The sequence below is a fragment of the Plecotus auritus genome (assembly GCF_963455305.1).
Source record: "Plecotus auritus genome assembly, chromosome: X".
NCBI lineage: Eukaryota > Metazoa > Chordata > Mammalia > Chiroptera > Vespertilionidae > Plecotus > Plecotus auritus.
Window position 1 is genome coordinate 846,597 of NC_137784.1, and position 22,118 is coordinate 868,714.

General features: G+C 50.2%; 1 long non-coding RNA gene across 1 annotated transcript; it reads right to left on the reverse strand.

The window, feature by feature from the left end:
* Positions 1-113: 113 nt before the first annotated feature.
* LOC308239605 lies at positions 114-19,065 on the reverse strand. The gene is made up of 2 exons (XR_013959749.1): positions 18,713-19,065; positions 114-1,519 (listed from the first exon to the last, which is right to left on the reverse strand). It is a non-coding gene; the product is annotated as an uncharacterized lncRNA (long non-coding RNA).
* Positions 19,066-22,118: the final 3,053 nt, after the last annotated feature.

Sequence of the window (22,118 nt, forward strand, 5' to 3'; positions counted from 1 at the left end):
TGTCACCGCCCGGTTCGTAGGTCGACGCTCAACCCCTGAGCCACAGCCGCTGTGGCTGCCTTGGGTTTTTTTTTTTGTTCCCGTGGTGACGCAAAAAGCCGTACCCCATGGTGTGTGATTTCAAAAATATTTTATTTTCTGGAATAGCCATAATGTGTGAGCTTGATCTTGGGACCTCTCTCCACACGGAGAGGCTCAAGCTATGAGACAATACACACCACACGTGCGGACAGAATGACGAAGGCAGCATTGAGGGGAGTGTACAAAATGGGATGGGGGGGCGCTCGTAGAGAGGGGCTCACCCTGGCCCCCTAACTGGAGGTCCCACCGAGATTTCCATTGCCTCCCGCTTGGATTTCAGACAAAGTGCAGGACACAGAACTGTCCCACGTGATGCCACGCAGAGTTCCCACGTAAGACTCAAGCTGGAGGTGTTTCTAGAATGTTCTAGAATGTTCCAGAACGTTCTGCGTCCAACGTCTCGGAGTCTGAAAATGTCGAGATTTCGTCGTCGATGCCAGAACACGGTGTCTTCTTGCGAGGACGACAGGCCGGTAGAAATATCTGGGACAGCCCGGTCCTGGTGCGGTCCAGTGGTTGAGTATCATCAACCGATAAACCAGGAGGTCACGGGTTCGATTCCTGGTCAGGACACATGCCCTGATTGCATGCTCGGTCCCCAGTAGGGGGCGTGGCAGGAGGCAGCCGGTGGATAATTCTCTTTCATCATTGATGTTTCTCTCTCTCTCTCCCTTCCTCTCTGAAATCAACAAAAATATATTTAAAAAATAAAGTAATGAAAAAGAAAATACATTAAACACAGAGAAAAAAGAAAAATATCTGGGGCTCTTCGCGTCTTTTCCCTGGAAACGGGCTGAGGTCGGGGAAGCCAGAAAGCACTGGGTGTTTTTGTTTGTTTGTTTTTTTGTGGGGGGACAACGGTGACGTCACGAGCTGCATCTGAGATCGAGTGCGCGTGGCCCCCTCTAAGGGATGCTACGACCGGAAGTGAATTGTTCTCTGGATTTCTCCATCCAGGAATGACGGGACCCCATGAACGAGGACTAACCACAACGGACAGGCTTTTTTTTGCAAACATCACAAAGGGACGAAGGGAAGGGGTTGTCTGAGGGGCCAGGCGGGCCGGCACACGGGGATGGCTGGGTGGGCCCCCAAGGGCGCATGGAGGTGACGGAGGCCCATGAGTCCTGCCCGCCTGGTGATGGCTTCTCAAGATGAGTGATTGACAGGGGGGTGGGGGGGATGGCCTTCATCTTCACAGTGGGCATCCCCCCCACGTTGGCTTCACCCCCAGAGAACAGCTGCAAAGCATGCTGGGGGCGCCTACACCATCCCTGGGCAGTGACGTCCAGCTTCCAGCCTGACTCCACCTTGGAGTCCTGGCCCGTGGTGGCTCAAGATGGGGGTGTGGTCAGAACTTCTCGGCTGGTATCTGGAGAACAGGTGAGCGCCGGGCACCCCCGGGTGCCAGAGGGAATCCTCCATCCCATCAGGGACCCTACAGGGGTGGGAGGAGAAAGAAAAAAATAAAAAAAAAAAGGACACGGTGAGCTGAGGGAGAAATCCCTCCAGGCAGCACCCAGGTCGCCTTCCCCCCAAATCTAGTTTACCTAAAAGGAACCAGGACTGGCCCGTGTGGCTCAGTGGCTGAGCGTCCACCTATGAACCAGGAGGTCACGGTTCACGCAGTCCCCAGTCGGGGGCGTGCAGGAGGCCTCTGATCCATGATTCTCTCTCCTCACGGATGTTTCTATCTCTCTCTCCCTCTCCCTTCCTCTCTTGGAAATCCATAAAGAAATATTTGAATTAATAAACGAATGAAGGAATAGGTGGACAGATGAATGGATGGGTAGATGGATAGGTGGGTGCCTCCTGCACGCCCTCCACTGGGGATTGAAATATATATATATATATTTTATTAATTCACCATCGCTAAGATTTGGAAACAGCCCACGTGCCCATCAGCAGACGAGTGGATTAAAAATTGGTGGTATGTGCCCTGACCGGTGTGGCTCAGTGGATAGAGCGTTGGCCTGCAGACTCAAGGGTCCCAGGTTCGATTCCGGTCAAGGGCATAGGCCTGGGTTGCGGGCACATCCCCAGCGGGAGGTGTGCAGGAGGCAGCTGATGGATGTTTCTATCCTCTCCCTTTCCTCTCTGTAAGAAATCAATAAAATATATAAAAAAAAATCGGTGGTACGTCTATACACCACGGAATACTACGCTGCTGTGAAAAAGAAGGAATTCTTATCATTTGCACCGGCACGGAGGGACCCGGAGAGCAGGATGCTAAGCGAGATAAGCCGGTCGGAGAAATGATAAATAAATATCCCATGATCTCACTCATGGGCAGAATCGAACAAACAACATACACTGATGAAGAAAAACAGATCCGGAGACAGAGAAGCATCGGTCGGACCGTCCAACCTCAGAGGGAAGGCAGGGGAGGGTGGGGGGAAGAGGGGGAGAGATCAACCAAAGGACTTGTCTGCATGCATAGAAGTCTAATCAATGGATGCATACAACAGGGGGGTGAGGGCATGAGTCGGGGGGGGAGTGGGGGTCAATGGAGGGGGGATAAGGACATAGATGTAATACCTTAATCCATAAAGAAATAAAAAAAAATTAAAAAATGTTACACGTAAAACAAGAATAGCCGGCCGCTGTGGCTCACTGATTTATGAACCAGGAGGTCACGGTTCAATTCCCGGTCGGGCCAAGCTGTGGGCTCGATTCCCAGTACGAATATTTTATTGATTTCAGGGGGGAAGGGAGAGGAAGAGGAAGAGGAAGATGGAACCATCAATGATGAGAAGGAATCCTTTTTTTTTTTTCATTTTAAAATATAGATATATATATTTTTTAAATTTTTTTTTCAAATTTTTATTAAGGTATTATATGTGTACATATCTTACCATTGCCCCCCCTCCCCCACCCCACTCCCATACATGCGAGAGGGAATCCTTGATCGGCTGCCTCCTGCACGTTGGACGGAGCCCGCAACCCAGGCCTGTGCCCTTGACTGGAATCGAACCCGGGACCCTTCGGGTCCGCAGGCCGACGCTCTATCCACTGAGCCACACCGGCTCGATAAAATAGTGTGTTTTTTTTTAAATATATATATATTTTTTATTGATATTTTACAGAGAGGAAGGGAGAGGGATAGAGAGCTAGAAACATCGATGAGAGAGAAACATCCATCAGCTGCCTCCTGCACACCCCCCACTGGGGATGTGCCCGCCACCAAGGTACATGCCCTTGACCGGAATCGAACCCGGGACCTTTCAGTCCGCAGGCCGACGCTCTATCCACTGAGCCAAACCGGCTCAATAAAATAGTTTTAAAAAATAAAATAGGAGGAATCAGGGCCCCCTGGTTAATTCCAGGACTAAGACTTGGAAGACACAGCCGTGGGTCTGCAACGACCCATGGTTAATTCCAGAAACTAAGACCATAGCACATAGCACATAGCATACTTCATCTTACTGAGCTTTGCTTTTTAAAAATCAATCTGTATGTGATTTTTTAATTGATTTTGGAGAGGAAGGGAGAAAGAGAGAGAAACATCTATGATGAGAGAGAATCATGGGCCGGCTGCCTCCTGCACGCCCCCTACTGGGGATCGAGCCCACAATGGGAATGGAACCGCTGACCTCCGGGTTCCTAGGTTGACGCTCAACCACTGAGCCACACTGGCCAGGATTTCCTCCTTCTCTCTCTCTTTTTTTTTTAAAAATATATTTTATTGATTTTTTACAGAGAGGAAGGGAGAGGGAGAGAGAGTTAGAAACATCGATGAGAGAGAAACATCCATCAGCTGCCTCCTGCACGCCCCCACCTGGGGATGTGCCCACCACCAAGGTGCATGCCCTTGACCGGAATCGAACCCGGGACCCTTCAGCCCGCAGGCCGACGCTCTATCCACTGAGCCACACCGGCCAGGCTTTCCTTCTTCTCTTAATCACACGGGACATTTTGGTCTTTGGGGGACTCCCTGGCTCCCCAATGCCTGCCCCTAAGTCCATGGGTCAGCTTGTCAGGGTGGGCGGGGCTTGGTGGTCCGGCTGGGCTGGGCTGGGTTCCTGATTGGCGGGTATGGGGACCTGATTGGCAGGGTTTGGGTTCAGCTGGGCAGGGCTGATGCCCACATGGCGGGGCTGGGTTTCCCGATTGGCGTGACTGAGTCCTGATGGGAGGGGCTTGGTTTCAGCTGGGCGGGGCTGGGTTCCTGATTGGCGGATTTGAGGACCAGATTGGCGGGGCCGGGGTCCTGATTGGCAGGGCTGGGGTCCTGATGGGTGGGGTTGGAAGTCCGGCTGGGCAGGGCTGTGGGGGGGAGGATCCTGCTTGGCAGGGCTGGCCTTCTGATTGGCAGGGCTTGGGTCCTGATTGGAGAGAGTAGGATCCTGATTGGCGGGACTGGGGTCCAGCTGGGCGGGGCTGGGGTCCTGATTGGAGGGGCTGGGGTCCTGATTGGTGGGATGGGGTCCAGCTGGGCGGGGTTAGCAGGGTTCCTGATTGTCAGGGCTGGCCTTCTGATTGGTCAGGCTTGGGTCCTGATTGGAGGGAGTAGGATTCTGATTGGCGGGACTGGGGTCCAGCTGGGTGGGGCTGGGGTGGGGGGGTTCCTGATTGGCAGGGCTGACCTTCTGATTGGCTGGACTTGGGTCCAGCTGGGCGGGGCTTGGATCCTGATTGGCGGGCCTGGAACCCTCTGCGTTGCTAAGAGTTGGGGTCAATTTCGTCTTGGAAAATGACGATATTGGCCAGTCGACCATGCACGTGGCTGGATCGTGTCCCCCCAAGGATAATGGGGTCTGTGTCTGTGACCCCCCCCCCCCCCCAGGCCGTAGGGACCAAGGGGTTAAGGGATGGAGAGATGATCCCAGAGGATCCGGCTAGGGTACCACAGCAAAGAGACGCTGTTGCCATGGAGACTGGGCTGAGTGACGTGTGGCCAGGGGCCAAGGGATGCGGCCGCCCCTAGGAACTGGGTGAGGCGAGAAAAGATGCTCTGGTTGAAATTCCTTTAAGGAACCGGCCTTCTCCTTTCATTTTGAATTCAGGTCCTAAGTTCAGGATGACGTGGGGTCATACGTCATAACCGCCACAGGAAGTAAGTGCATGTGACATCATCTCGCAAGTTGCCAAGGTTGCGGGTTCGATCCCCGGTCAGGGAACATACAAGAATCAAGCAAAAATGCATATCAATTAGTGGAACAAAAAAATCGATGTTTCGCTCTCTCTCTCAAAAAAAAAAAAAAAAAATAAATAAATAAATAGCCTTAAATGGTGTGGCTCAGTGGATAGAGCGTCGGCCTGAGGACTGAAGGGTCCCGGGTTCGATTCCTAGTCAAGGGCATGTACCTTGGTGGCGGGCACATCCCCAGTGGGGGGCGCGCAGGGGGCAGCTGATGGATGTTTCTCTCTCATCGATGTTTCTGACTCTCTCTCCCTCTCCCTTCCTCTCTGTAAAAAAAATCAGTAAAAATATATTAAAAAAAATAAAAGAAAATATTTTTTAAGAAATCAATAAAAAAAATTTTTTTTAATTCATGAATTACCAGGCCTGATGCTAAATTGGGAAGACATAAAATGAATTGGATGCCCTAACTGTTTGGCTCAGTGGATAGAGCGTCGGCCTGAGGACTGAAGGGTCCCGGGTTCGATTCCGGCCAAGGGCATGTACCTTGGTTGCGGGCACATCCCCAGTGGGGGGCGTGCAGGAGGCAGCTGATCGATGTTTCTCTCTCACTGATGTTTCTAACTCTCTATCCCTCTCCCTTTCTCTTTGTAAAAAATCAATAAAATCTATTTAAATATATATATATATTTTTAAAAGAATCAACCAATGAATGCATCAATAAGTGGAACAAGAAATCAATGTTTTTCTCTAAATAAATAAATAAATAAATAAGTAAATAAATAAATAAATAAATAAATGAATAAATAAATAAATTTAAGGAAAGAATGTCCCTGGCCCAGGCGTCACGGTAGCCAATGGGAATGCTCAAATTTTGGGTCACCCCGCGTTTCCTAATTCCGTCGTCACACGTTTACAGCACCACAATCTCTCTGACCTCAATGTGCCTGAGTTTCGGGCTCGATCCCCAGTGTGGAGCGTGCAGGAGGCAGCTGATCCATGATTCTCTCCCATCACTGATGTGTCTCTCTCTCTCTCTCTCTCTCTCTCTCCCTCTCCAGTCCTCCCTCAGAAATCAATACAAATATACATGGAGTGGCCAGATGAGGATGATCTCTGAACGCATCATCATCTGGCCACTCTGTGTCTATCCTATAGAATAAAAGGCTAATATGCAAATGGTCCCCTTGACCGGGAGTTCGACCAGCAGGCAGGCCGGCCCACCGCCCATGTCCCCTCCCCCTGGCCAGGCTGGCCGGACCCCACCCATGCACGAATTCATGCACCGGGCCTCTAATATATATATATCTATATATCTATATATCTATATATCTATATCTATATATATAGATATATAGATATATATATATATACACACACACACACACACACACACTGAGTGGCCAGATTATTATGTGTTCAGAGATCATCATAATCTGGCCACTCCATGTATATATATATATATTTTTAAAAAGAGAGATATAGCCTGGCCAGTGTGGCTCAGTGGTTGAGCGTTGTTGACCTATGAACCAGGAGGTCACGGTTCGATTCCCAGCCAGGGCACATGCCCGGGTTGCAGGCTCAATCCCCCATGTGGGACGTGCAGGAGGCAGCTGATCAATGATTTTTTTTTTCTCTCACCATTGATGTTTCTCTCTCTCTCTCTCCCTCTCCTTTCCTCCCTGAAATCAATCAAAATGTATCCTATATAACAACAGGCGAATATGCAAATCGACGGAACAACCGCTCGCTATGACGCGCACTGACCACCAGGGGGCAGACGCTCAACACGGGAGCTGTCCCCTGGTGGTCAGTGCCCTCCCACAGGCTGGCGAGCGCAGAGGCGGTGACCGGAGCCTCTCCCACCTCCATCACCTCCACGGCAGTCGGACATCCCCTGAGGGCTCCCAGACGCAGAACTGGCTGAGGGGACCCCCTTCCCCCAGTGCATGAATTTCGTGCACCAGGCCTCTCATTACAGATAAAAGTAAAACAGTGGATACAAATAAAGTAAAATAAAATAAAATAAAATAAAATAAAATAAAATAAAATAAAATAAAATTAAATAAAATTAAATTAAATTAAATTAAATAGATAAAATTAAATAAAATAAATAAAATAATAAAATAAAATAAATAAAATAGAATAAAATAAATAAATAAAATAAATAAAATAATAAAAAATAAATAAAATAAAATAAAATAAAACTAAATAGAATAGAATAGAATAGAATAAAATTAAATTAAATTAAATTAAATAGATAAAATTAAATAAAATAAAACAAAATAAATAAAATAGAATAAAATAAATAAATAAAATAAATAAAATAAAAAATAAATAAAATAAAATAAAAAATGAAATAAAATAAAACAAAACAAAATAAATAAAATAGAATAGAATAAAATAAAATAAAATTAAATAGATAAAATTAAATAAAATAAAACAAAATAAATAAAATAGAATAAAATAAATAAATAAAATAAATAAAATAAAAAACAAATAAAATAAAATAAAAAATAAAACAAAATAAAAAAAATAAAATAATAAAATAAAATAAAATAAAATAGAGATACAACCCCAGAAATATTAAGTGGGATACACATAAGTCAGCATCCCGGACTCTAGCGATTAAAGGTGACATCCCCGGTGAAATGAAGGGTGACCTGGGGGCCCCTCCTGCTGTTGTGTGTTATTTTTGTCTTCTCCCCAGACAGGGACGCACTGGCTGAAAACACAGCATCCTGACGTGCCCTCCGCCGGGAACGCCAGGCCGGACGGGGAAAATATAGGCCCCGAATCAGGTCACTGTGCTGGGAGGGGAAGCGGCCTCTCTTTATAGTAGTTTGGACTCAATAAAAACCGGAGTGCCGGGGAACAGCCTGGGGCCTTCTTCTTTTTTTAAATTAGTATTCCAAGAGAAGGAGAATAATGATTTCCTAAATAGACTTCCTTGGGGGACAAGACAGCTCCTCCCTGGGGCACCTCATCCTGGAAATAGTCAGAGATAAAAACACTCGAGGTCAGAGGACCTGGCTCAGGGGCTGAGCATCGACCTAGGAACCGGGAGGTCACGGGTTCGATTCCCGGTCAAGGGCACCTGCCTGGGTGGTGGGCTCGAACCCCAGTCGGGGGCGTGCAGGAGGCAGCCGGTCCACGATTCCCTCTCCTCATGGATGTTCCTCTCTCTCCTTCTCTCTGAAATCAATAAAAATATATTTTTTAAAAAATAAATGAGCCCTCGTTGGTGTGGCTCAGTGGTTAGAGCATCGGCCTGCGGATTGAAGGGTCCAGGGTTCGATTCCGGTCAAAGGCACCTGCCTGGGTTGCGGGCTCCATCCCCAGTAGGGGGCGTGCAGGAGGCAGCCGATCCATGATTCCCTCTCATCATGGATGTTTCTCTCTCTCTCTTCCTCTCTGAAATCAATAAAAATATATTTTTAAAAAAATTAAGATATAGAAACTCACCAGGAAAAGGACTGAAAAATCTTTTTTTAAAAAAATATAGTTTATTGATTTTTTTTACAGAGAAGAAAGGAGAGGGAAAGAGAGTTAGAAACATCAATGAGAGAGAAACATCGATCAGCTGCCTCCTGCACACCTACTGGGGATGTGCCCGCCACCAAGGTACATACCCTTGACTGGAATCGAACCCGGGACCCTTCAGTCCGCAGGCCGACGCTCTATCCACTGAGCCAAACCGGTTAGGGCTGGAAAATCTTTTTAAAAATAAAATAAAAGAAAAAATAAATGAGCCCTGGTTGGTGTTGCTCAGTGGTTAGAGCATCGGCCTGTGGACTGAAGGGTCCAGGGTTCGATTCCGGTCAAGGGCACCTGCCTGGGTTGCAGGCTCTATCCCCAGTAGGGGGCGTGCAGGAGGCAGCCGATCCATGATTCTCTCTCATCTTTGATATTTCTCTCTCTCTCTTTCTCTGTCTCTTCCTCTCTGAAATAAATAAAAATATATATATTTTTTAAAAAATGAAGATATAGAAAGTCATCAGAAAAAGGACTGAAAAATCTTTAATAAAATAAAATAAAAAGTAAATGAAAAAGGAGCCCACTGTATGGGAGAACATACTAGCGAGTGATACATCCGGGAAAAGGCTAATCTATCCGAATTATTTCGGGAACTCATGACCTCACTCCTACGTGGTACCTAAGGTGCAAAATAAGAGGATGAACGGTGTGGATGCAGAGACACAGAAGCATGGAACAGAGTGGGCATCTCAGAGGGAAGGTGGGGGGTGGGGGTGGGGGAGGGGGAGGGCGGGGGGGGGGGTGGGAACAGATCAACCAAAGAGCTTGTATGCGTCGATGCATCATCACCCACGGACACAGACAATAGGGTGGGGAAGACCCGGGCCCGGGGCGGAAGTGAGGAAGAAGGGGACAATGCGGGGAGGGGGGGGTGGGGGAAAGGGAGGGGGGACATCTGTAATACGTTCAACAATAAAGATGAATAATCTGTAATAATAAAAGCATAATATGCTAATGAGACCTGACGTCCTTCCGGACATCCTTCCGGATGACCTTCCAGAGGAAGCCCGGGTCCTGGGTGCTGGCAGGTGGGAAGGAAGACCTACTCTTGCATGAATTTGCTGCACTCAGGCCTCTAGGAATAATAATAATAATAATAATAAAGACTACACATATTTCATCCATAAATGGAAGATAGATTAGAAAGACAGACAATAAACACACTTTAGTGAATGATTATAAGAAGAGGACCCGGGGGTGGAGGGGTTGGGGGGAGGGTGTGTGATCAAAGGGGAAAAAAAATAAAAGAAAAATGAATAAAATGAACAGATTCCCAGAGATTTTACCGTGATCTTTTTAATATATATATATATATTTTATTGATTTCAGAGAGGAAGGGCGAGAGAGAGAGAGAGAGAGAGAGAGAGAGAGAGAGAGAGAGAGAGAGAAACATCCATGAGGAGAGAGAATCATGGATCGGCTGCCTCCTGCACGCCCCCTCCTGGGGATGGAGCCTGCAACCCAGGCATGTGCCCTTGACCGGGAATCGAACCCGGGACCCTTCAGTCCGCAGGCCGACTATCTATCCACTGAGCCACACTGGCCAGGGCTGTTTTTTTTTTAATTTTTTTTAATTCTGGGGATGTGCCCGCAACCAAGGTACGTGCCCTTGACCAGAATCGAACCCGGGATCCTTCAGTCCGCAGGCCGACGCTCTATCCACTGAGCCACACCGGCCTGGGCTCATTTCATTTAAAAATATATTTATATTTTTATGGATGTCAGAGAGGAAGGGAGAGGGTGAGAGAGAGAGAGAAACATCCATGAGGAGAGAGAATCATGGATATCGGCTGCCTCCTGCACGCCCCCTCCTGGGGATGGAGCCTGCAACCCGGGCCTGTGCCCCCCTTGACCGGGAATCGAACCCGGGACCCTTCAGTCCGCAGGCCGACGCTCTATCCACTGAGCCACACCAGCCAGGGCTGAGGTTTTTTTTTTTTTTTTTTTTTTTTTTAATGTTTCATTTCTGCCTAAGAATCTTGCTCATAGGGGTTTGCACCCTTGGGAGCTACGTGGATTCAAGGTTGGGGTGTGAAGCTCTTAGAACACCCCGCTCCCCGACATCCCCCATTTTCCTCCTTGTCTACAGCTCCCTGGGGCTGGCACAGCTGTTTCCCAGCAAAAGCAAAGTGCCAGCAGCCAGCAGCCAGCAGCCAGGCCACGCGGGCGGATCTGGGGCAGCGAGTGTCTGCCCTGCTTAAGGCTGAGTTCTAGGAAGGTGTATGATCTGATCCACAACCATGGGCCCAATATGGGATCCAAAGTGGAGTGTGTTCGGGGCTCACACCCACAGCCTCGGCTTCAGAGGCAAAAATGCGGATAGGATGGTGGATAAAGCACCTCTCTCTCTCTCTCTCTCTCTCTCTCTCTCTCTGGTTAATACTCACCCGAGGATATTTTCCCATTGATTTTTAAATATATATATATATATATATATATATATATATATATATATATATATATATATATTTTTTTTTTTTTTTAATTTATTTCAGAGAGAGGAAGGGAAAGAGAGAGAAAGAGAGAGAGAGAGAGAGAGAGAGAGAGACATGGATCAGCTGCCTCCTGCATGCCCCCTACTTGGGATCAAGCCTGCAACCCAGGCATGTGCCCTTGACCGGGAATCGAACCCGGGACCCTTCAGTCTGCAGGCCGATGCTCTATCCACTGAGCAAAACTAGCTAGAGCTATTTTTATTTATGTTTTAAGTATATTTTTATTGATTTTAGAGAGGAAGGGAGAAGGAGAGAGAGAGAGAGAGAGAGAGAGAGAGAAACATCCATGATGAGAGAGAATCATGGATCGGCTGCCTCCTGCACGCCCCCTCCTGGGGACCGAGCCCACAACCCGGGCATGTGCCCTGAGGAATCGAACCCGGGACCCTTCGGTCGAGCAGGCCGAGGCTCTATCCACTGAGCCACACCGGCCAGGGCTTGTTTTTTTAAAATCCTCATCCGAGGATATTTCCCCATTGATTCTTAGAGAGAGTGGGAGGGAGAGAGAGCGACAGAGAGAGAGAGAGAGAGAGAGAAACATCGATGTGAGAGAGACACGTCAATTGGTTGCCTCCCACAAGCACCCCAACTGGGGCCAGGGGTCAAGCCTGCAACCGAGGTACGTGCCCTCGACCGGGAATCGGACCCTGGACCCCTCAGTCCGCAGGCCAGCGCTCTGTCCACGGAGCCACGCCAGCTGGGGCCAGCTTGTGTCTCTCTGACGCTGCAAACATGAAAAATAACTCCCAAAACACAGAAAAAAAACTCATTCAGTGACTTCTTTCCCCACTTTTTATAACCCATGATGGTCCATATTGACTTAAAAATTGGGCCCAACTTGTGGTTTCTTTTTTAAAATGGAACCTGTGTGGGTGGCGCCTATCTATACTAATAAAAGGGTAATAGGCTAATTAGACCAGACAGCCAAACGACCTTCCGGACGTCCTTCCGGACGAAGCCACCGTGGCGGGGGCCCAGGCAGAGGTTGTTAGGGGTGATCAGGCAGGCAGGGGAGAGTGGTTAGGGGCAATCAGGCAGGCAGGCAAGTGGTTAGGGGCGATCGACCAGGCAGGCAGAGTGGTTAGGGGCAATCAGGCAGGCAAGCGAGTGATTAGGGGTGATCAGGCAGGCAGGGGAGAGCAGTTAGGGGCGATCAGGCAGGCAGGGGAATGGTTAGGAGCCAGTGGTCCTGGATTGCAAGATGGTGCATTCTGGGCTGAGGGACCCCCCCACCCATGAATTTCGTGCACCGGGCCTCTAGTATGTGTATGTGTATATATATATATGTGTGTGTGTGTATATATATATATTTGTATGTGTATATATATATATATATATGTATATATATATATATTTATATATATTTGTATGTATATATATTAAGGAGTTCTTTTGAAACCCATAACAACATTTAATATGTGACATTTAATATAATATATATATATTTAATACTTTAAAATCGATTTTCAGAGAGAGGAAGGGAGAAGGAAAGAGAGAGAGAAACATCCATGAGGAGAGGGAATCATGGATCGGCTGCCTCCTGCACGCCCCCTCCTGGGGATCGAGCCCACAACCCGGGCCTGTGCCCTTGACCGGGAATCGAACCCGGGACCTCCTGGTTCCTAGGTCGACGCTCAACCCCTGAGCCACGCCGGCTGAACTACAATATACATATATTTTTAAAATTTATACAACACGAACAGAAGTCCTATGTCGAAAGCGTCGTCGAGGGCTGAGAACAGAAATGTGATTGAAAACGTTTAAAAATAGAAAATCAAGGCTTGTGCCCTGGCCGGTGTGGCTCAGTGGACGGAGCCTGGGCCTGTGGACCGAAGGGTCCCGGGTTCGATTCCGGGTCCAGGGCATGTGCCTCGGTGGCGGGCACCTCCCCGGCCTGGGCCCCGGTCGGGGGCGCGTGCAGGAGGCAACCCATCGATGGGTGTCTCTCACGTCGATGTTTCTGTCTGCCTCTCCCTCTCTCTCCCACTCTCTGTCTAAACATCAAGGGGAGAAATATCCTCGGGGGAGGATTTAAAATAATAATAATAATAATAGCCGAAACCTGTTTGGCTCAGTGGATAGAGCGTCGGCCTGCGGACTCAAGGGTCCCGGGTTCGATTCCGGTCAAGGGCATTTACCTTGGTGGTGGGCACATACCCAGTGGGAGGTGTGCAGGAGGCAGCTGATGGATGTTTCTCTCTCATCGATGTTTCTAGCTCTCTATCCCTCTCCCTTCCTCTCTTTAAAAATATCAATAAAATATATTTAAAATAATAATAATAATAATAAGGAAAAGAAAGGCAAGTGGTTGTGAGGTGTGTCGTACACACACACACACACACGCACACACGCATGCACACACGCACACGCACACACACGCATGCACACACGCACACACACACACACGCATGCACACACGCCCCCCAGGCACACGCCCCAGCATGCAGGCCTGGGGGTAAGCCGTTGGCGTGAACTTGATGTAACACCTGTCTTCCCTCGTCCTCACCTCCCCCCCCTGTCCCTGGGCTGGGTGTCTCAGCTCTGAATAATTGGGGTGATCTTCATAGGGCTTGTTGCTGTCAGGAGAATTAATGCACCGGCAATAAATTTCTTTGGTCGGCCCCTGAGGCGGGGGGCAGGGCCTGTGTGTCAGACATCGTTTTTATTTATGGGCGAAACCTGGGTTCGTCTGGCTGGTCCCTCGAAAATGAAACGTTGGGGTCCTGGCCGGGTGGCTCAGTGGATAGAGCGTCTGGCCCTGCAGACCGATGGGTCCTGGGTTCGATTCCCGGTCAAGGGCATATGCCCGGGGTTGTGGGCTCGATCCCACAGTAGGGGGCATCATGGATGTTTCTCTCTCTCTCCCTCCCTCTCCCTCTTCCTTCCTTCTCTGAAATCAATAAAAATATATTTTTTAAAAAAATGAGGCATTGGGGTCCTGGCTGGGTGGCTCAGTGGATAGAGCATCTGGCCCTGCAGACTGATGGGTCCCGGGTTCGATTCCCGGTCAAGGGCATGGACCTTGGTGGCGGGCACATCCCCAGGCGGGGGGCGTGCAGGAGGCAGCTGGTGGATGTTTCTCTCTCATCATCGATGTTTCTGACTCTCTCTCCCTCTCCCTTCCTCTCTTTGTAAAAAAAAAAATCAGTAAAATAGATTTTTTTTGAAAAAAGCCAGTGGCTCCCCCAAAAAATAATAAAATGTCCAAGTCCTTTCCAGCATTTTCCGTTTGATTATTTGCTTGTTAACCCTCCCCGGACGATATATTTTTCCATTGATTTTTTCGAGAGCGTGGAAGGGAGGGGTGGAGAGAGAGAGGGAGAGAAACATCAATGAGAAAGAGAGACACATCGATTGGTTGCCTTCCAAGCAGGCCTGGATCACGGCCAGGGATTGACCTGCAACCCAGGGACCTGCCCTGGACCGGGAATCGAACCCGAAACCCTTCACATGCACGGGCGGGCGCTCTAACCACTGACCTCACCAGCCAGGGCTCTTTCCAGCTTTTTGGAGGTTTTTTTCCTTTTACCTCGATTGAATAAAATAAAAAACAAAATAAAACAAAATAAATAAATGGAATAAAATAAATAAATAAAATAAAAAATAAATAAAATAAAATAAAAAATAAAATAAAACAAAATAAATAGAATAAAATAAAATATCCAGGCTTTGAATCTGACTGGATCACATGGATTTGATGTGTGTGTTTGTTTTATTGGTTCATCCTCACCCAAGGATATTTTTTCTTTTTTTTTTTTTTTTATAAAGAGAGAGAGTGGGAGGGAGAGGGAGAGACAGAGAGAAACATCAATGGGACAGTGACTCCGATTGGTTGCCTCCTACACGCACCCCAACCTGGGCCAGAAAGCCTGAATCCAAGGTACGTGACCTTGACCGGGAATCGAACCCGGGACCCTTCAGTCTGCAGGCCGACGCTCTATCCACGGAGCCACACCGGCCAGGGCAGGGGTAACACTTTGGATATCCTAAAATGTCCCTTTTCTTTAAAAAAAAAATGAAAATAAAAAATAAATATTTTTTATTGATTTCATCGAAAAAGAGAGAGGGAGAGAGAGAGAGAGAGAGAAACATCCATGAGGAGAGAGAATCACGGATCGGCTGCCGCCTGCACATCTCCCTAATGGGGATCGAGCCCACAACCCGGGCAGGTGCCCTTGACCGGGAATCGAACCCGGGACCCTTCCGTCCGCAGGCCGACGCTCCATCCACGGAGCCACACCGGCCAGGGCTTTTGTGTTTTTAAAAAATAGCCCTCACCGGAGTGGCTCAGTGGATAGAGCGTCGGCCTGCGGACGGAAGGGTCCCGGGTTCGATTCCGGTCAAGGGCATGGACCTTGGTGGCGGGCACATCCCCAGTAGGAGGCGTGCAGGAGGCAGCTGATGGATGTTTCTCTCTCATCGATGTTTCTAACTCTCTCTCCCTCTCCCTTCCTCGCTGTAAAAAAAATCAATAAAAATATCTTAAAAAAATAAATAAATGAAAATAAAAAATATGTTATTTTTGAGTTTAGAAAGAGGAAGGGAGAGGGGGAGAGAGAGAGAAACATCCATGAGGAGAGAGGATCACGGACCGGCTGCCTCCTGCACGCCCCACCCTGGGGTTCGAGCCCGCAACCAGGGCCTGTGCCCTTGACCGGGAATCGAACCCGTGACCTCCTGGTTCTAAGGTCGATGCTCAACCACGGAGCCACACCAGCCAGGCATCCACTGAGCCTTTGATCCTGTTTCTGCCAAAGCTAATGTCACCTACAGCAAGGGGCTCCGAAAATCCATCAGAAATATTTGTCCATTCTCACTTGAAGACATTTTTTCCCCATCGAATTTTAGAGAACGTGGGAGGAGGGAGAGAGACAGAGAGAGAGAGAAACATCGATGTGAGAGAGACACATTGATGGGTGGCCTCCCACATGCTTGATCCGACCGGGGCTGGGGTCAAGCTTGTAACCGAGGTGCGTGCCCTTGACCGGGAATCGAACCTGGGACCCTTCAGTCTGCAGGCCGACGCTCTATAAACTGAGCCAACCTGGCTAGTGGAGGGCATTGTTATTGTTAAATAGAGGCCCGGTGCACAAATTCGTGCACCCAGAGGGGTCCCCTCGGCCTGGCCTGCGGGATCGGGCTGAAACCGGCTCTCCAAAATCCCCCAAGTGGTCCTGGATTGCCAGAGGGCGTAGGCCAGGATGAGGGACCCCCCGGTGCACGATGGGGGCCGGGGAGGGACGCAGGAGGTTGGCCAGCCGGGGAGGGACCGCGGGAGGGCTCCAGGGCGGGTCTGGCCCGTCTCGCTCAGTCCCAATCGGCCAGACCCCAGCAGGAAACTAACCTACTGGTCGGAGCATCTGCCTCCTGGTGGCCAGTGCACGTCATAGCGAGCGGTTGAGCGGCCTTAGCATATCATTAGCATATGACGCTGTGATTGGTTGAACGGCCGACCGGACGACCGGACACTTAGCATAGGAGGCTTTTAGTCTATAGGATTTTTAGGACTGAGTTGCATACACCTGGAGCTTTGGGTCCTGCAGGCGAGTGGGCTGGGATAGGGCCTCTACAGACACATATTTCATTCGGGGACAGCATGTCTGTGGCCACGTCCACCCAGTCCCTGTGGCCGGCGTGGCCCAGTGGTCGAGCGTCGACCGGTGAACCAGGAGGTCAGGGTTCGATTCCCCGGCAGGGCACCTGCCCGGGTGGTGGGCTCCATCCCCAGGAGGGGGCGTGCAGGAGGCAGCCGATCCATGATTCTCTCTCATCATGGATGTTTCCCTCTCTCTCTGTATTTCTCCCTTCCTCTCTGAAATCAATAAAGATATATATCTATATCTATATCTATATCTATATCTATATCTATATCTATATCTATATCTATATCTATATCTATATCTATATATCTTTATCTATATCTATATATATATCTATATCTATATATCTTTACCTATATCTATATCTATCTATCTATCTATCTATATATATATATATATATATATATTTAAAAATGGGTTTCCCTCGCCCTTGCTGGTTTCGCTCAGTGGTCAGAGTTACGGCCAGTGGACTGAAGGATTGCGGGTTCGATTCCTGGCCCTGGTTGGGGCGAGTGTGGCAGGCAACCAATGGATGTCTCTCTCTCTCTCTCTCACATCCATGTCTCTCTCTCTCTCTTTCTCTCTCTGCCTCTTTTCCACACTCTCTCTCTCTCTCAAAAAAAAAAAAATCAATGAAAAAAAAATTCAGGTGAAGATAAAATAAATAAGTAAAAAAAAAAAAAAAAAGTGGGTCTCCCCTCTTCCCCCTCCCAGCATGCATCCTGGCCACGGGCTGTAGACATCGCTGAATGCACCCGGACTTTCAAGCCTGATTTCACCGGCCCCGGAGACAACCCCCCCCTCCTGCCCGCGGGCCCCTCCTCTCCCCCCACTCTGCCCCCCAAAGCGAATCACACCCCCCCCACACACCTCAGACACTCCGAGCCCCTTGAGTAGCTGAAGGATTTTAGGGGCCCCTGAACCCTCGCGTGGCTGGGAACGGGGGGGGGAATAAAGGAATTAAAAAATAAAATAAAATAAGGCAGGAACTTGAATGCCATACCGCAGAGGTGGGCACCCAAGCCTGCAAAGGGGGGTGGGGGGGCGCGAGGGGGTCACCCCAAAACGTCCCTGCTCCCCTGGATGGCAGCTGTCTGCAGACGCATACATTTGGGGGGCAGCCCGCGTACACAGGGGTGTCTTTATGGGCAGGTCCTTGCTCAGAGGAGGCATTTTGCGGGCCAACACGATCGTATTTCCAATCCCAAACTTGCTGGGCGCCCTGCGTGGAAGGAAGGCGAAGCTTGATTCTTGTCGGGGGTCTGTCTCCTCTCAGGGGGCCTGGGGGGGGGCGGGGACGGGGGGGAAGCCGGGTCCCCAAGCTTTTGCGCCTCTTGGGGCGTCTGTCCTGGCAACACACTTCAGCCCTCCTTTCCAGGGTTCCCCCAAAGAATCCATCCACTCGTCCTTTGCGGTCCTTGCCACCCGTTCCCTCATACGCGCTCCCCCTAGCCCAGCGGTTCGTGGCTGGAGGGGATACGGGGGGGGGTGTGTGGGGGGACCTCTCAGAGGGGGTCCCCCCCGGCCCCACTCTCCCAGGCAAAACCTCTGGAGACCTGGGTCCCCTTCGGCCTCCGGCCACTGCGCAGGTGGCAACCCAAGGCAGGAGCGCTTGGCGGACTGGGTTCCCCAAGGCGCCTGGCGGGACTGGCACCGGGGTGTCGGGGACGCAGGGGGAGTGGGGAGCTGGGGGGGGGGGGCGCGGGGGGCGCGTACAGCAGGTCGGCTCCCAACCCCCCTAGACCAACAGCCACCTGCAGCCGCTCGCCGTGTCCTGCGCCCCCGTGGGGGAGTCCAGGGGGGGGCCAGACGGTCCCGCTCCCGGATCGCGCCCGAGCGCGCGCGCCGCGCGTCCTTCCCCGAAGTTGGGACTCCCCATCCTCTGGCCCCGCCGACAACCGCAGGAGGGGACTCACCAGCGTCGCCTTCTCGCCCTGAAGGTCACAGGCAGGTGGTGGCAGCGGTGAGTTGGGGAGGGTTGGGGGGGGGGTGGTGGCCCGAGGTTGGGGGGGCGCGTCCCCCATCCCCGGCGAGGGGGTCCCCCCCCCCCCCGGGCGCTCAGATGCCGTGGTCGCAGTCCACATCCCGGCAGATGTACCACAGGATCACGTAGAGAATGAGCAGGATGGCGAAGATGAACAGGGCCACCAGGATCGCCTTGGTCACCGGCGAGATGAGCGACTGCATGGCGCGCGGCGGGCGGGGGGCGCGCGGGCGGGCGGGCGGGGGGGGGGGGGCCGCGGGGCGTTGCGCTCACGACCCCCGAGCGCGCCCGGAGCCCCCGCGCCGGCCCCGCGCCGCATCCGCCGCCGCCGCAGTGGCTCGTGCGGCCCCCGGGGGTGGGGGGGGGGGGGACGGGGGGGGAGACGGGCGCCCGCGCGCTCGGCCTGCGCTCGCTCGCTCGCTCTCACCACCGGGCCCGGCCAGGCGGGGCGCGCGGAGGGCGCGCGGGGGGGCGCGGGCGACCGGCGAGCGGGGAGGGTGGCCATGGGCCAGGACGTAACGCCTCCTCCTCCTCCTCCTCCTCCTCCTCCTCCTCCTCCTCCTCCTCCTCCTCCTCCTCCCGCTCCTCCCGCTCCTGCTCCTCCTCCTCCTCCTCGCTGCCCGCCCGGCTTGGTCCCCAATAACTTGGGCGGCGGCGGCGGCGGCGGTGACAGGTGGACGCCCGGCCGCGCGGGGCGCAGCGCGCAGCCCGTCTGTCTGCAGGGCGCGCGGTGGGGGGCGCGGGGCGGGGGAGGGAGGGCGGGGCGGGAGCGACCCGGGGAGGGGCTGCGGGGCCGAGGGGGTTCCGGCTGCGGACCTCGCGGGGGGGAGGGGACCAGGCCAAGCGCCACGCCCCCTCCCCCGGCCCCGCCCCCCCGGCCCCCCTGGACCGCCCCCCCCCCCGCACCCCTCCACCCTCTGAGCCCTCCCAGGTCCCTTGAATGGCTCCCCCATCCCTCTCCTCATTGGGGGTCTCTTTTCTTTTTTTAAAATTTAATTTATTTTTTATGTAATATATATTTTTAAATTATGTATGTATGTCTGTATGTATTTTTGTCAGTCCTCCCGCGAGGATATATTTTTTCCATTCATTTTTATTTATTTTATTTACTTACTTGTTTGTGTTTTGGTGAATCCTCCCCAAGGGTATTTTTTTACATTGATTTATAGTTTATTTTATTCATTTACTTATTTATTTATTTTTTGGGGTTAATCCTCACCCGAGGATATTTCTTCCATTGATTTTTATTTTATTTAACCTTTTTTTTTTTCTTAATGACCACCCAAGGATGTTTTTCCATTGATTTATATTTTATTTTACATATTTACTTATTTTTCGGGTTAATTCTCACCCAAGGATATTTTTTTCCATTGATTTATATTTTATTTTATTTATTGACTTATTTTTTTTTTTGTTAATTCTCACCCAAGGATATTTTTCTATTGATTTATATTTTATCTGTGTACTTGTTTTCTTGGTTAATTCTCACCCAAGGATATTTTTTTCCATTGATTTATATTTTATTTTATTTACTGACTTATTTTTTTCGTTAATTCTCACCCAAGGATATTTTTCCATTGATTTATATTTCATTTTATTTATTGACTTATTTTTTTTGGTTAATTCTCGCCCGAGGATAATTTGCCACTGATATTTATTCATTTTTGTCAATCCTCCCCTAGGACATTTTTTTTTTTTAATATATTTTATTGATTTCTTACAGAGAGGAAAGGGAGAGGATAGATAGTTAGAAACATCGATGAGAGAGAAACATCCATCAGCTGCCTCCTGCACGCCCCCCACCTGGGGATGTGCCCGCAACCAAGGTCCATGCCCTTGACCGGAATCGAACCCGGGACCCTTCCGTCCGCAGGCCGACGCTCTATCCACTGAGCCACACCGGTTTCGGCTTTTTCCATTGATTTTTATTTTATTTTATTTATTTACTTGTTGTTGTTAATTCTCACCCAGGAATATTTTTCCATTGATTTTTAGAGAGGGTGGAAGTTGGGGGGAGGGGGGAGGAGAGAGAGAGAGAGAGAGAGACAGAGAGAGAGAGACAGAGAGAGAACCACAAGATTTTTTTTTCCCATCAATTTTTATTTTATTTACTTACTTGTTTGTTTTTTGGTTCATCTTCCCCCAAGGATATTTTCTTACATTGATTTATAGTTTATTTTATTTATTTACTTATTATTATTATTATTATTTTGGACCGGAATCGAACCCGGGACCCTTCCGTCCCCAGGCCAACGCTCTATCCACTGAGCCAACCCGGCCAGGGCGCACGACCCATCCTTGGAGGATGTTGGCGTCGGCCCAGGCATTTCTGTAGGAGATGGACTCTCTTCCGGTGACACTTGGATGGCATCGGTGAATGGCTGGCCTCGAGGAATGGCCTCTGTGTCTGCTGCTCTTGGAACGCAGAAAAAAAAAAAATGTGTATTTTTAAATCACAGGGCACTTGCCCAAATGCTCCCCAGGCTCCGCCCGCCGAGGCTGGATAGTGGATCTCGGGGTCCCATCTCCCTGGACGTCCACGGGGGGGGGGGGTCCCGGCACAGGGTAAGATCATTGAGACTCCGTCAGCCGTTCTGAGATTTCACATTTTTTAAAAATATACAGGAGTGGCCACAGGTTAATGATCTCTGGACGCATCATCATCTGGCCACTCCGTGTCGATCCTATAGAATAAAAGGCTAATATGCAAATGGTCCCCTCGACCAGGAGTTCGACCAACAGGCAGGCCAGCCAACCGCCCATGTCCCCTCCCCCTGGCCAGGCTGGCCGGACCTCACCCATGCACGAATTCATGCACCGGGCCTCTAATATATATATATATATATATATACACACACACACACACACACACACACACACACACACACACACACACATATACGGAGTGGCCAGATTATTATGCGTTCAGAGATCATCATCATCTGGCCACTCCGTGTCTATCCTATAGAATAAAAGGCTGATATGCACATGGTCCCCTCGACCAGGAGTTCGACCAGCAGGCAGGCCGGCCAACCGCCCACGTCCCCTCCCCCTGGCCTTCTGGCCGGACCCCACCCAGGCACGAATTCATGCACCGAGCCTTTCTCTCTCTCTCTCTCTCTCTCTCTCTCCTCTCTCTCCTCTCCTCTCTCTCTCTCTATATATATATATTATGCGTTCCGAGATCATCATAATCTGGCCACTCCGTGTATATTTTTTATTGATGTCAGAGAGGAAGAGAGAGAGGGAGAGAGAGAGTGAAACATCCATGATGAGAGAGAATCAGGGACCAGCTGCCTCCTGCACACCCCCTACTGGGGATCAAGCCTGCACCCCCG